The sequence below is a fragment of the Oncorhynchus tshawytscha genome, linkage group LG15 (assembly GCF_018296145.1).
Source record: "Oncorhynchus tshawytscha isolate Ot180627B linkage group LG15, Otsh_v2.0, whole genome shotgun sequence".
In the NCBI taxonomy this organism is placed as follows: domain Eukaryota; kingdom Metazoa; phylum Chordata; class Actinopteri; order Salmoniformes; family Salmonidae; genus Oncorhynchus; species Oncorhynchus tshawytscha.
This window is the reverse complement of record NC_056443.1, coordinates 14,787,602-14,801,311: the sequence shown is the minus strand read 5'-3', so window position 1 is coordinate 14,801,311 and position 13,710 is coordinate 14,787,602. Positions and strand designations below refer to the sequence as shown.

Below are 13,710 nucleotides of genomic sequence, written 5' to 3'. Positions count from 1 at the left end.
GTCACGAATCCCGCTTCCTGAGTCTGTGTTTGCCTGTGTTTCTGTCCTGGAGTGTGTTTCCGGTGTCCTGGAACGCACCCTGTCTGGTTGCCGAGCGAATTAGCTTGTTGGGAGATCATGTTCACCCGCACCTGTATCCCATCAGTAATCTGCACACCTGTCCTGATCATCACCTCTCCCCTTCAAAAGCTCTGACCTGACATCCATTCCCTGCCGGATCGTTAGCCATGAACAGTATGTTGTGCCCACGAACCAGCCTCCAGTTTATAGAGTTTGTTTTGTTTTGTTGTTTTGTACGTCTTGCTTGCCTTTAACTTACCGCCGTTTGTTTTGTCTACAGCCATTCACCCGGAACCCATACCCCATCCATGTCTGCTCGTCGCCAGTGTGTTGTTATCCATTGGATCTGCCTATCCACTCCCATCAACCCACCTCCGCTGCCCGCTCCTCCACCCGGAACTATCTACCTCCACATTCTCATTAATTAATAAATACTCACCATCTTCTTACTCACCTTGTCCTGGTCTGCTTCTGGGTCCAATTCTGGTAAACCCTGACAGAACGATCCGGCCAGTGATGAACCCAGCGGACCTGGACTCCGTTTGCCATACAATTACCCAGCAGGAGAAGATGTTGGGACAACACAACACGGCGCTACACGAGATAGCGGGTTCAATCCGGAACTTATCGGATAGATTAACGAGTATCCAGGATCAGCTCAGGTTGCCGGCGGATCATCCACCACCTGTTTCACCCATATCACCTGCCGATTCGGGAGCGGGTTCCTTCCGTGAGCCCAAGGTTCCGACACCGTAGAAGTACAAGGGAGATCTGGGAGGATGCCGTTCATTTCTTTTACAGTGTGGGTTAGTTTTTGATCTGCAGCCCTACTCTTACGCCACAGACAAGGCTAGGATAGCTTTTGTTATTGAGCTGCTGCGTGGTAGAGCTCTGGAATGGGCTTCAGCTGTTTGGGAACGACGGAACACATGCATGACATCATACAGGGGTTTCACGGCAGAGATGAGAAAGCTTTTTGACCATCCAGTCCGAGGTAAGGACGCAGCTAAACGTTTGTTCTCTCTTCGCCAAGGAGCTCGCAGTGTGGCAGACTTTGTGATAGAATTCAGGACATTGGCTGTGGAGAGTGGTTGGAATGAGGAATCACTACAAGCGGTTTTTTACCAGGGGTTGACGGAGCAACTCAAGGACGAGCTGATCTCCTATCCAGAGCCTAGTGACCTAGATAGTTTGGTCACCTTAGCTATTCGGGTAGATAATAGAGTCCGAGAGAGAAGGAGGGAGAAGCAGTGGTGTCCATCTAATCAATCTGAGACTCGGTTACCATTCGGGTCAGGAAGTGGACCAGAACGGGTTGATCATTTTCCCTCACACGGGATTAGTGGAGGAGTCCTGCCGCCAGATCCTGAACCTATGCAAGTGGGGCGGCACGGGTTAACTAAGGACGAGCGCCAACGTAGACGTGAGACCAACAGCTGCCTCTACTGTGGTAGCTCGGGACATTACATCTCCGTTTGTCCTCAGCGCCCGTTAAACTGCTCGGCTCGTTAAGTTTGGGAGGTTTGTTAGCGAGCCAGTTTCAACCTCTCAAGAGCCCTGTCAGACCTCGTTTTCCTGCTACCCTCTTAAATAAGAATCAGAGTTTAGCGATTAACGCTTTCATCGATTCAGGTGCCGATGACAGCTTCATTGATGCGGACTTAGTGGAACAGCTGGGGCTTTCCAAGGAGCAATTACCAGAAGCCATTGAAGCAACCACTCTGAACGGCAGTAGTCTGGCACGGATCACTATGAGGACTGAACCGGTTAAGATGTTGTTGTCGGGGAATCATTCAGAGGTAATTTCTTTTTTCATTTTGCCTTCCCCCCCATGTTCCTCTGGTTCTTGGATACCCCTGGCTAAGAGAACACAATCCTTCGTTCGATTGGGTGACTGGTAAGGTAACTAGTTGGAGCATTGAGTGCCATGCTAACTGCCTCAGGACTGCCTGTTCTCATGCTGTCCCCAGTCGGGTCAGTGAGTCTGCTCCTCCTGATTTGTCCCTGGTTCCTGAAACATATCACGAGTTGGGTGAGGTGTTCAGTAAGCAGAAAGCTCAGTCACTTCCTCCCCACCGACCTTATGATTGTACAATTAAGCTGTTCCCTGGAGCTGCCTTTCCCAAGGGACGGTTATACAGTATTTCTCGACCTGAGCGGGAAGCACTGGAGACCTACATAAAGGAGTCTCTTGCTGCAGGTCTCATTCGTCCCTCGTCATCACCCCTGGGAGTTGGATTTTTTTTTTTGTGAGTAAGAAGGATGGCTCTCTTCGACCGTGTATTGATTATCGGGGGTTGAATGATATTACGGTCAAGAACAAGTACCCTTTGCCCTTGATGAGCTCCGCTTTCGATTCTTTACAGGGTGCTACTGTGTTTACGAAGCTTGATCTACGCAATGCGTATCATCTGGTTCGGATCAAAGAGGGGGACGAGTGGTTGACTGGATTCAATACACCTTATGGGACATTTCGAGTACCAGGTGATGCCGTTTGGACTTTCCAACGCTCCAGCAGTGTTCCAAGGTTTGGTGAATGACGTGCTGAGGGATATGATCGGTCTGTTTGTGTTCGTTTACCTGGATGACATCCTGATTTTCTCCAAGGAGCTTTCCAGCCACATCCAGCATGTTAAGCAGGTCCTGCAGCGGTTATTGGAGAACCGTCGGTTTGTGAAGGCAGAGAAGTGTGATTTTCACGCCCACACTACATCCTTCCTCGGGTACATCATCTCCAGGGGTGAGATCAAGATGGACCAAGAGAAGGTTTGGGCGGTTCGGGATTGGGCCCGGCCCGGTACGAGATTGCAGCTCCAGAGATTCCTGGGATTTGCGAACTTCTATCGGAGGTTTATCCGTGATTACAGCCGGGTGGCCGCCCCTTTAACTGCTCTGACGTCGTGCACCAGAATTTTCTGTTGGACTCCTGAGGCAGACCGAGCATTTCTGAACTTGAAGAGCCGATTCACCAACGCGCCGATTCTCTCTCAACCTGACACTTCCCGTCAGTTTGTTGGTGAGGTGGACGCGTCTGATGTGGGGGTGGGCGCCATCCTGTCCCAGCGTAGCTCCACTGACGGTAAACTCCATCCCTGCGCCTTCTACTCTTGTCGTCTTTCACCAGGTGAGAGAAACTACGATGTGGGTAACCGGGAGCTTCTCGCTGTGAAGCTTGCCTTGGAGGAGTGGCGTCACTGGTTGGAGGGAGCGGAGCAACCGTTTGTGGTCTGGACTGACCACTAGAATCTTGCTTACGTGCAATCGGCTAAACGTCTCAACTCCCGTCAGGCCAGGTGGGCTTTGTTTTTTGGACGCTTCAATTTTTCCCTGACGTTCCGACCTGGGTCGAAGAACGGCAAAGCGGACGCCTTGTCCCGGATGTTCTCCAAGACGGATGAGAGTGGGGCCAAGACTGAGACGATTCTTCCCCAGAACCTTGTCGTGGGAGCCGTTACATGGAGGATTGAGGAGGATGTGATGGCGGCCCTTCGGACGCAGTCCGGCCCCGGTAACGGTCCACCCGGTCGGTTGTTCGTGCCTGAGTCGGTCCATTCTGCTGTTCTTCAGTGGTCCCACGCCAGCAAGATAGCTTGTCACCCTGGCGTTGCTCGGACTATGGCGCTACTGCGCAGACGATTTTGGTGGCCTGCCATGGGAGAAGATACCCGGAGGTTTGTTGCCGCATGTCCTGTTTGTGCTCGGAACAAAAGTACCAATCGGCCCAGCTCTGGGCTTCTTCACCCCCTACCTATTCCTCGGCGACCTTGGTCGCATCTGGCCCTGGATTTTGTCACGGGATTGCCCCCTTCTGTTGGGGACACGGTCATTCTGACCATTGTGGACAGATTCAGCAAGTTTGCTCATTTTGTTCCTCTCTCCAAGCTTCCATCTGCCACGGAGACGTCCGAGATTCTGGTTAGGGAGGTTTTCAGGGTCCACGGATTGCCCAGTGACATTGTTTCTGACCGTGGTCCTCAGTTTACCTCTGCTGTCTGGAGATCCTTCTGTTTGGCCATTGGAGCTACAGTCAGTCTCACTTCTGGATTTCACCCACAATCTAATGGTCAGGCGGAGAGAGCCAACCAGAAGATGGAGTCCACGCTGCGTTGTCTTGTCTCCTCTGATCCCACCTCTTGGTCATCTCAATTACCCTGGGTCGAGTATGCCCATAATACCCTTCCTTCATCTGCCACTGGGATGTCCCCCTTCCAATGCCTGTACGGATACCAACCTTCCTTGTTTCCTTCTCAGGAGAGGGATCTTTCGGTTCCTTCTGTCCAGGCCCACATTCGTCGTTGCCACCGGACCTGGCATCGGGCCAGGAAGGTCCTCCTTAGAGTTTCTCACCGGTATCAGATCCAGGCGAATCGTCGCCGTATTCCTGCTCCCGCTTATACCATCGGAGATAAGGTTTGGTTGGCTACACGGGATCTTCCTCTACGGACTGAGTCGAGGAAACTATCACCAAAGTTCATTGGTCCGTTTGTGGTGGAGAGAATCATTAACCCTGTTGTGGTCCGACTCAAATTGCTGGCAACGCTTCAAGTACACCCCACCTTTCATGTCTCCTGCCTCAAGCCGGTTCTCCTCAGTCCTCTGTTGCCCCCTCCTCCTCGTCCTCCTCCTCCTCGGATGATCGGAGGTGGTCCTGCCTACACGGTGCGCCGCATAATGGATTCCAGATGGAGGGGTCGAGGTTTCCAATATCTCGTGGATTGGGAAGGATATGGTCCAGAGGAGAGGAGTTGGATTCCTCGGCGTCAGATCCTTGATGACGACCTGCTTTGTGACTTCTACCACCTCCACCCTGGCGCTCCAGGTAGTCCGCCCGGTGGCGTTCGTCGGAGGGGGGGTACTGTCACGAATCCCGCTTCCTGAGTCTGTGTTTGCCTGTGTTTCTGTCCTGGAGTGTGTTTCCGGTGTCCTGGAACGCACCCTGTCTGGTTGCCGGGCGAATTAGCTTGTTGGGAGATCATGTTCACCCGCACCTGTATCCCATCAGTAATCTGCACACCTGTCCTGATCATCACCTCTCCCCTTCAAAAGCTCTGACCTGACATCCATTCCCTGCCGGATCGTTAGCCATGAACAGTATGTTGTGCCCACGAACCAGCCTCCAGTTTATAGAGATTGTTTTGTACGTCTTGCTTGCCTTTAACTTACCGCCGTTTGTTTTGTCTACAGCCATTCACCCGGAACCCATATCCCATCCATGTCTGCTCGTCGTCAGTGTGTTGTTATCCATTGGATCTGCCTATCCACTCCCATCAACCCACCTCCGCTGCCCGCTCCTCCACCCGGAACTATCTACCTCCACGTTCTCATTAATTAATAAATACTCACCATCTTCTAACTCACCTTGTCCTGGTCTGCTTCTGGGTCCAATTCTGGTAAACCCTGACACGTGGCCAAAAGTTTTGAGAATGACACAAATATTAATTTTCACAAAGTCTGCTGCCTCAGTTTGTATGATGGCAATTTGCATATACTCCAGAATGTTATGAGGAGCGATCAGATGAATTGCAATTCATTGCTAAGTCCCTCTTTGCCATGCAAATTAGCTGAATCGCCCCCAAAAATTTCCACTGCATTTACAGCCCTGCCAAAAAATGACCAGCCTACATCACGTCAGTGATTCTCTCGTTAACACAGGTGTGAGTGTTGACGAGGACAAGGCTGGAGATCACACTGTCATGCTGATGAGTTTGAATAACAGACTGGAAGCTTCAAAAGGAGGGTGGTGCTTGGAATCATTGTTCTTCCTCTGTCAGCCATGGTTACCTGCAAGGAAACACGTGCCGTCATCATTGCTTTGCACAGAAAGGGCTTCACAGTGAAGGATATTGCTGCCAGTAAGATTGCACTTAAATCAACCATTTATCGGATCATCAAGAACTTCAAGGAGAGCAGTTCAATTGTTATGAAGAAGGCTTCAGGGCGCCCAAGTCCAGCAAGAGCCAGGACCGTCTCCTAAAGTTGATTCAGCTGCGGGATCGGGGCACCACCAGCACAGAGCTTGCTCAGGAATGGCAGCAGGCAGGTGTGAATGCATCTGCACACACAGTGAGGTGAAGACCAACGGGTTTGCCTTTGACGCTTATTTAATGCTTGTAATTATACTTCAGTATTCCATGGTAACATCTGACAAAAATATCTAAAGACACTGAAGCAGCAAACTTTGTGAAAATTAATATTTGTTTAATTCTCAAAACTTTTGGCCAAGACTGTACATTGTTTGTCTTCAGGAAGGCAATGAGCTGCTACGCAACAGCTTTTTCATTTTTTTTTTAAAGGAATGTGAGATTCGATATAGGCCGATTAGTTTTTTATATTTTGTTTGGTCAAGGTTTGGCTTTTTCAAGAGAGGCTTTTATTACTGCCACTTTTAGTTAGTTTGGTACACATCCGGTGGATAGGGAGTCGTTTATTATGTTCAACATAGGAGGGCCAAACACAGGAAGCAGCTCTTTCAGTAGTTTAGTTGGAATAGGGTCCAGTATGCAGCTTGAAGGTTTAGAGGCCATGATTATTTTCAGCAATGTGTCAAGAGCTATACTACTAAAAAACTTGAGTGACTCCCTTGATCACTGGTCCTGGCAGAGTTGTGCAGACTCAGGACAACTGAGCTTTGGAGGAATATACAGATTCTAAGAAGAGTCCGTAATTTACTTTCTAATGATCATGATCTTTTCCTCAAAGAAGTTTTTGAATGTATCACTGCTGAAGTGAAAGCCATCCTGTCTTGGGGAATGCTGCTTTTTAGTTAGCTTTGTGACAGTATCAAAAATAAATGTTGGATTGTTCTTATTTTCCTCAATTAAGTTGGAAAAATAAGATGGTCGAGCAGCAGTGAGAGGGCTCTTCGATACTGCACGGTACTGACTTTCCAAGCCAGTCAGAAGACTTCCAGTTTGGTGTAGCGCCATTTCCAATCCAATTTTCTGGATGCTTGCTTCAGAGCTCGGGTATTTTCTGTATACCAGGGAGCTAGTTTCTTATGACAAATGTTTTTTTGTTTTTAGGGGTGCGACTGCATCTAGGGTATTGCGCAAGGTTAAATTGAGTTCCTCGTTTTGGTGGTTAACTGATTTTTGTACTCTGATGTCCTTGGGTAGGCGGAGGGAGTCTGGAAGGGCATCAAGGATTCTTTGGGTTGTGCGAGAATTTATAGCACGACTTCTGACGATCCGTGGTTGGGGTCTGAGCAGATTGTTTGTTGCGATTGCAAACGTAATAAAATGGTGGTCCGATAGTCCAGGATTATGAGGAAAAACATTAAGATCCACAACATTTATTCCACGGGACAAAACTAGGTCCAAAGTATGACCGTGGCAGACCGGAGACATATTGGACAAAACCCAGTGAGTTGATGATGGCTCCGAAAGCCTTTTGGAGTGGGTCTGTGGACTTTTTCATGTTAATATTAAAGTCACCAAAAATTTGAATATTAGAAAGAAGTAGAAAAAAGTTGAGCGAGTGAAAAACTAAAATATAAAAGTTAATTTAAAAAGTAAAAACCGTGCAGGTAGCAAAGTAAGGTTAGCAACAAAACGCACAGCAGCACGTGATACACGGCAGAGTGATTTCTGAAGGTTTCACTGAGAGCTGATGTACTTGTCCTCTTGCTCAGTTGTGCACCGGGGCCTCCCACTCCACTTTCTATTTTGTTTAGAGTCAGTTTGCGCTGTTCCTTGAAGGGAGTAGTACACAGCGTTGTACGAGATCTTCAGTTTCTTGGCAATTTCTCGCATGGAATAGCCTTCATTTCTCAGAACAAGAATAGACTAACGAGTTTCAGAAGAAAGTTATTTTTTTCTGGACATTTTGAGCCTGTAATCGAACCCAAAAATGCTGATGCTCCAAACTAGTCTAAAGAAGGCCAGTTTTTATTGCTTCTTTAATCAGAACAACAGTTTTCAGCTGTGCTAACATAATTGCAAAAGGGTTTTCTAATGATCAATTAGTCTTTTAAAATGATAAACTTAAAGCTTCAAGTTCCTCGGCTTACACAAAACTGAAAATCTGATATGGCCCACCCACAAAGACTATGTGGTGAAGAAGGAGCAACAGCAACAGAAGATGGTGCAAAAGTGACAGAAGAAGGTGCTTGGCTTGGCCCCTGAGACCCTCACAAACTTTTACAGATGCACAATTGAGAGCATCCTGTCGGGCTGTATCACCGCCTGGTACGGCAACTGCACCACCCGCAACCCCAGGGCTCTCCAGAGGATGGTGCGGTCTGCCAACGCATCACCGGGGGCACAATGCCTGCCCTCCAGGACACCTACAGCACCCGATGTCACAGGAAGGCCAAAAAGATCATAAATGACATCACCCACCCGAGACACCCCGCTACCATCCAGAAGGCAAGGTCAGTACAGGTGCATCAAAGCTGGGACAGAGAGACTGAAAAGTAGCTTCTTTCTCAAGGCCATCAGCATGCCACCCTGCATACCACTGCTGGCTTGCTTCTGAAGCTAAGCAGGGTTGGTCCTGGTCAGTCCTTGGATGGGAGACCAGATGCTGCTAGAAGTGGTGTTGGAGGGCCAGTAGGAGGCACTCTTTCCACTGGTCTAAAAAATATCCCAATGCCCCAGGGCAGTGATTGGGGACACTGCCCTGTGTAGGGTGCCGTCTCTCGGATGGGACGTTAAACGGGTGTCCTGACTCTCTGAGGTCATTAAAGATCCCATGGCACTTATCGTAAGAGTAGGGGTGTTAACCCCGGTGTCCTGGCTAAATTCCCAATCTGACCCTCAAACCATCACGGTCACCTAATAATCCCCAGTTTACAATTGGCTCATTCATCCCCCCTCCTCTCCCCTGTAACTATTCCCCAGGTTGTTGCTGTAAATGAGAATGTGTTCTCAGTCAACTTACCTGGTAAAGTAACGGATAAATAAAGATAGCCATCGCTACCACCTGGTTGCTCAACCCTGCACCTTAGAGGTTGCTGCCCCATATACATAAATGTGGAATCACTGGTCACTTTGGTAATGGAACACCAGTCTCTTTAATAATGTTTAGATACTGTTTTACTAATTTCATATGTATATACTGTATTCTATTCTACTGTATTTTAGTCAATGCCACTCCGACATTGCTCATCCTACTATTGATATATTTCTTCATTCCATTATTCAATTTTTCAATGTGTGTGTATTGTTGTGAATTGTTAGATACTACTGCACTGTTGGAGCTAGGAACACAAGCATTTCACTACACCCGCAATAACATCTGTTAAATATGTGTATGTGACCAATAAAATTTGATTTGATAACCTTCCTGAAAGATTTATAAAGGATAGTGCTTGTGTCACTGCTAATATGATAGCGCATATTGTAAACCTTTCTATTAGTAGTGGTACAATTCTCAGTTCCGCTCCACAAGAAGAGCAGTAAAACAAATGTAGGAAACTAACCCTCAGCACCTTATTGAAAGTTATTGAGAGATTTGTTTTTAATCAACTTGAGGGATACCTTCTCGAGCACAAACTTCTTTATGAGCTCCAATCTGGCTTTAGAACAGCTCATTCGACTGATACTTGCCTTATCCACCTTTTTGACCACATCAAGCAGGAAAGTGAAAAGGGGAACTATACAGGTATGGTCATGTTAGACTTGCACAAAGCTTTTGAAACTGTGGACCATGATATTCTATTGATGAAACTGAAATGCATGGGTTTAAATTATGTAGCAGTGAATTGGTTTAGGTCTTATATGACCAACAGAACACAAGTATGTAATGTTGGTGATGTTCTGTCAGAGGTCAAAGAAATATCCTGTGGAGTACCGCAGGGATACATTTTAGAGCCTCTCTTATTTCTTAAATACTTCAATGATATGCCAGATACAGTAAAGTGCAAACTCCTGCTTTATGCTGATGACTTAGCCATATTGGTATCAGGGAAGGATACAGTTTACATAGAGGAGACCCTGAGTAAGGAATTGCATTTTGTTAGAGATTGGTTGACTGACAACAAATTGTTACTACATTTGGGAAAAACTTAATCGATTTTGTTTGGAACAAAATGTGGACAAGATAAAGCTAAACTGTGCAGACAATGAAATTTGAATCTAAAACAAGTGCAATTTATCTTGTCTCCCTCAATGATGATTCCCTTTTTTGGAGACTTGATTGCAGCAAAAATGATTTCTAAAATGCCGAACAAATTGATATGTTTATATCGTAACAAAAGATATTTTAACATTAAGTATAAGAAACTGATTTGTCTTAACCTTGATTCTTTGTCTTTTTGATAATTCCTGCTCTTCATGGTATAGTGGGCTATCAAAAAAGCTGAAAAAGACAATGCAGGTCATGCAAAGTAAAGTTATCAGGTATATGCTCTAGGACCCACATAGCGGTACAGGAGTTACGGGAGGTTACGGGAGGACCAACTTAAACCTAATCATATTTTTTTACATCTTAAATGATCGTGCCCCAGGTTATATGAAAAACTGTATTTATATGGTCTATAACTAACACGTTTACAATACCAGAGGCAGTGTTATGTCTTGTGAAATCCCAAGAGTAAACAGTACTGAGAGGAGCACGTTGTTCTATGAAGGCATTCTATCAAGCAAAGAAAAAAGTAGAAATAGCTTTAAAAAGCAGACAAAGTGAGAGAAACCATTCCACTGCCCCTTGTGCCCCCCCCCCCCTTTAAGGAGTGAATATTGCCACTTTCTAGGTAGGATGTCCATATAAATAAATATATGTAATTTTGTATTTCCTTTTAATCATTATACAGTGGCAAGAAATATTATGTGAACCCTTTGGAATTACCTGGACTTCTGCATCAATTGGTCATAAAATTTGATCTGATCTTCGTCTAAGTAACATCAATAGACAAACAGTATACTTAAACTAATAACACACAAACAATTATACGTTTTCATGTCTTTATTGAACACACCATTTAAACATTCACAGTGCAAGGTGGGAAAAGAATGTGAACGCTGGGATTTAATATTTAAACTTTTATTTAACTAGGCAAGTCAGTTAAGAACAAATTCTCATTTACAATTGACGGCCTACCCCAGCCAAACCCAGGCGACGCTGGGCCAATTGTGTGCTGCTCTATTGGACTCCCAATCAAGGCCGGATGCGATTCAACCTGGATTCAAATCAGCGACTGTCATGATGCCTCTTGCACTGAGATGCAGTGCCTTAGACTGCTGCGCCACTCGGAAGCCTACCCTTCTTTGGCAGCAATAACCTCAACCAAACGTTTTCTGTAGTTGCAGATCAGACCTGCACAACGGTCAGGAGGCATTTTGGACCATTCCTCTTTACAAAACTGTTTTAGTTCAGCAATATTCTTGGGATGTCTGGTGTGAATCGTTCTCTTGAGGTCTTGCCACAGCATCTCCATTGGGTTGAGGTCAGGACTAGGCCACTCCAGAAGGCGTATTTTCTTCTGTTGAAGCCATTCTGTTGTTGTTTTACTTCTATGTTTTGGGTCATTGTCCTGTTGCATCACCCTACTTATGTTGAGCTTCAATTGGCAGACAGATAGCCTTACATTCTCCTGCAAAGTATCTTGATAAACATGGGAATTGTTTTTCCGTCGATGACAGCAAGTTGTCCAGGCCCTGAGGCAGCAAATCAGCTCCAAACCATGATGTTCCCTTCACCATACTTTACAGTTGGAATGAGGTTTTGACGTTGGTGTGTTGTGACTTTTTTTCTTAAACATAGTGTTGTGTGTTCCTTTCAAACAACTCAACTTTAGTTTTATCTGTCCACAGAATATTTTGCCAGTGCGCTGTGGAACATCTAGATGCTCTTTGGCAAACTTCAGACGTGCAGCAATGTTTTTTTTGGATAGCAGTGGCTTCTTCTGTGGTGTCCTCCCATGAACACCATTCTTGTTTAGTGTTTTACATATCGTAGACTCGTCAACAGAGATGTTAGCATGTTCCAGAGATTTCTGTAAGTCTTTAACTGACACTCAATTCTTCTTAACCTCATTGAGCATTCTGCGCTGTGCTCTTCCAGTCATCTTTGCAGGACGGCCACTCCTACGGACAGTACAGTGGTTCCTCCTTTAAAAGTTGCGAGCTTGCACCGCTGGACTTAGAGGTACCCAGTGTCATGGCTTCTTTGCTCCAGACCACCACAAGGGGGAGAGAGCACTCATTATGCATTTGGGTCTCAAGGTTTTTATATGACCAATCATATCAAGTGGTTCCAATGATGAATTTTGACATGAGCCACCCTTGCCTTTGTGGCGTTCTTCAACAAAGATGTTTGACAAAACATTACAGTGGAAGTTGTTATAACATCGTAACGAGTCAAGGAACAAATGTACAAATGAGAGGAATATGTTAGTTAATGTAGAGACAAAAGTTTGTGCATATTTTATTGTCATAAAGTTAATTTACGAAAATCGCTACTTAGCTAGTTATCTGACTAGCTAACGTTAGCTAGCTAGCTAGTGTTAGGCGAATTAACTTGTAATTTGTGTTGTTTAATGTTTTAGGGAATCCTGAGAAAACCAGCAAACCAGGCTGTCATCTTGTGAAACAGTGGATGTAAAGAATCTAGCTAGCTAAAACATTTCCTGCAAATTGAATGTACAATTGTGTAAGCTTGCTGTGCAATGCAGCTGAAGTAACATAGCTAGCTAACTATTTACTTGCCTATTGTGTAGTGGAGGATAAAAATAACTGTATGCCTATGGATGTGTAGCTAGCTGCAGTATGTAGCCGATCCGTGTATGGACCCTGAAACGTTAAGTTCTGAACTAATATTCATACCAATCTATGAACCTCAGCTATCATAGTTCATATCGCCAGTTTTGTATGGCGCGGCTCGGACCGGAACATACCGGACCTATTTTTCTCTCCATGTCCCTGGATTTCAACCGCTAACTCTGGACATTCATACCTGGATCTCACAGCTAGCTAGCTGCTATCCGTGTGACTATCGGCTTTCGTCGATTCCGGAGCAAACATCAATTATTCCGGAGCTAGCCAGCTGAAGAGTTCCATCAATCACTCCTGGGCTACAATCACCTATCCGGACCTGTTTTACTGCCAACGCAGAGCACCACCGGGCCTTCACAACTGGACTACCGACGTTATCTACCCGAAGGAGTTATCCGGCTGGCTCCTCTGTCGCGACGTTACCTGAACGCCCATCTGCGGTCCGCTAACCGTTAGCTGTCTTATCGGCTGCTATCTGAATAGACCTATCGGACAATTTATATATATATATATATTTTTTTTTTTTTTTCTTGGGCCTCTATAACTATATCTATTGTTTTTTTTGTTGTGTGATTAGGATTCATCCCCTCTACCACACGGAACCCCACTAATCCTACCGACAGAAACGCACGAGGTGGCTAATAACAGACCTCCATCCTATGCTAGCTTGCTACCAATGGCCCGGCTAGCTGTCTAAGTCGCAGTGACCCCAACTAACCTCTCTACTCACTGGACCCTTTTGATCACTTGACTAAGCACGCCTCTCCTTAATGTCAATATGCCTTGTCCATTGCTGTTCTGGTTAGTGTTTATTGGCTTATTTCACTGTAGAGCCTCTAGTCCTGCTCACTATACCTTATCCAACCTATTAGTTCCACCACCCACACATGTGATGACATCTCCTAGTTTCAATGATGTTTCTAGAGACAATATCTCT

The 13,710-nt window shown here is 45.9% G+C and overlaps 1 long non-coding RNA gene across 1 annotated transcript; it reads left to right on the top strand.

Annotated features, from left to right (window-relative positions):
• Positions 1-246: 246 nt before the first annotated feature.
• On the top strand, positions 247-5,411 carry LOC121839388. Its single transcript, XR_006078922.1, has 2 exons — positions 247-285; positions 5,190-5,411. It is a non-coding gene; the product is annotated as an uncharacterized LOC121839388 (long non-coding RNA).
• The last annotated feature ends 8,299 nt before the right edge of the window (positions 5,412-13,710 follow it).